Source organism: Jaculus jaculus, chromosome 5 (genome assembly GCF_020740685.1).
Source record: "Jaculus jaculus isolate mJacJac1 chromosome 5, mJacJac1.mat.Y.cur, whole genome shotgun sequence".
Lineage (NCBI taxonomy): Eukaryota > Metazoa > Chordata > Mammalia > Rodentia > Dipodidae > Jaculus > Jaculus jaculus.
In genome coordinates this window covers 139008738-139011134 of record NC_059106.1, presented here as the reverse complement: position 1 = coordinate 139011134, position 2397 = coordinate 139008738, and the positions used below count along the sequence as shown (strand labels likewise).

The 2397-nt window shown below is 43.3% G+C and overlaps 1 pseudogene; it reads left to right on the top strand.

The window, feature by feature from the left end:
- The first annotated feature begins 319 nt into the window (after positions 1 to 319).
- On the top strand, positions 320 to 1127 carry LOC101608395 (annotated as a pseudogene).
- Positions 1128 to 2397: the final 1270 nt, after the last annotated feature.

The window sequence follows — 2397 nt, the reverse complement described above, 5'->3', positions numbered from 1 at the left end:
GGAGAATGAAAAGATTGGAACTAAGAAAACCTACAGATAGCACAGTCTGATTCAGAGTGAAATAGGCCCTAATTGCTATTTCAGAACTCCATACATTTTCCCCAACGTCTCACTGGGCATAAGTTTTTCTTATATGAATCAGGAGTCCACATGAAGTGTAATGGCAGCCTATGATCACATCGTATCACATTCCCAAAAGGAGGCACACAAATGGTAACAGGTCCATGAAAAAATGCTCACTGTCACTAACGCTCACCAGTGACATGCAGATTGGAAGCCCAAGATGTCACCTCACCCAGTAAGACTGACTACTAGCAAAATGACTAAAGATGACAATGTCGAAGAGCTAGTGAGATGGACAAAGGGGAACTCTTATATGTGACTGGAGTGGACATAAAGTAGTGAAATCATGATAGAAAACACTGTGAAGGTTCCTTAACAATGAAAACTAGAGCTACATATGCTCTTTTTCCTCTGACACATCACCCATAGATTTTAGTGTCATCATGGGCCACTGCCCCTCTGGTGTTACTGGTACTGTAAGAACAAGCTGTCCCCCAGCCTCACTTCTGCCAAGGTGGCCCTGATGAAAAATCTGTGTCTTTGACCTGGGGTGGAAGAAGACCAAAGTGGATGAATTCCCATTTTGTGGCCACACAGTGTCATGAATATGAGCACCTCTCCTTAGGAGCCCCGGAGGCTACCCAGATTTGAGCCAACCAGTACATGGTTAAAAAGTCATGGCAGAGATGGCTTTCATGTTTGAATGCAACTCCGTCCTTTCCACATCATCTGCATCAACAAGATGCTGTCCTGTGCTGGGGCTGACAGGCTCCAGACAGGTATGTGGGGTGCTTTTGTTAGGCCCTAAGGCACAGAGGTTACATTGGCCAGGTCATCATGTCTATCCACATCAAGCTGCAGAATAGAGAACATGAGGTTGAGGCCTTGTCCAGGGCCAAATTCAAGTTTTCTGGCTACCAAATGATCCACATCTCAAAGGAGTGGGCGTCACCAAGTCCCATGTAGATGGCTTTGAAGGTGATATGGCAGCTGAGAAGTGGCTCGTTCCTGATGTCTGCGGGGTCAAATATATTGCTAATTGTGGTTCCCTGGACAAGCGGTAGGCTCTGCACTCATAAGGGCTTCTACTGCTCAATTGCTTACCATGTATATTCACCAGGAAGTCTCACATACAATCAGAGAAAAGAACTACATAAGATCTAGCGTTACCACTCCCAGGTATACAACCCCAGGGACCAGAGTATGCTGAAGAGATCGTCTTCATGTCTGTATTTGCTGTCGCAACATTCGCAATAGCTAAGAGAAGGAAACAAGTGTTCAGGAATAGAAAAAAAATGAGGGATACATACACAAGGGAATAGTGCTATCTTTGTTTACTTATTTATATATTCAGTAGAGAGAGGTAGATATATAGAGAGAATGGGCACCCTGGGGCCTTCAGCCTCTGCAAACAAACTTCAGATGCATGTGCCACCTTGTGAATCTGGCTTATGTAGGTCCTGGGGAATCATACCTGAGTCCTTAGGCTTGGCAGGCAAGGGCTTTAACTGCTAGGCCATCTCTCCAGCCAAGTATTCAGTCTTTAAGAAGGAGGAAATTCTTCCCTTTGTAACAAATTGATGAACCCAGAGGACATTGAACCAAATAAAATAAGCCAGACATAGAAAGATGACATATGATTTCACATATATGGAATCTGAAAAAGTTGAATTCATGGAAATAGCAAGTGGTTTTTCAGGGTTGAGGGTAGGGGAAGATGGCTGAGGACTGGGGAACTGTTTGTTGAAAGACGTCAAATTTTAGTCAGACCAGAAGAATAAATTCCAGAGAGCATACAACATGATGACTATGCTTATTGTTATATACCTGAAAATGACTAAGTGTAAGGACTAAGGATTGTCACCACCAAAAGTATGTGACTGACGCACACGCCAGACAGCTTGAGCTAGCCACGGTATCCTGCATATATCTTTCATAATACGCTGTCTGCCACACATATATACAGTTTTTGTCAATTTTAAAAACTTAAGAAGGTCTCAAAAGAAAGAGGGAAAGAGGGATGGAGAGATGGCTCAGCAGTTAAGGCACTTGCCTGCCAAGCCTAAGGACCCAGGTTTGATTCCCCAGTACCCACATAAAGCCAGATACACAAAGTGGCACATGCATATGGAGTTTGTTTGCAGTGGCTGGAGGCCCCGGTCTGCCCATTCTCTCTTTCTCTCCTTTCTTTCCTCTCTCTCTTTATCTGCCTCTTTCTCTTTCTGTCTCATAAATAAATAAATAAGTAAATAAATAAATTTTTTAAAAAGAGAAGGAAGCAAAAAAAGAAGGAAGGAAAGAGAAGAAAAGCAAGCCCAGAGCAAAACATCTAAG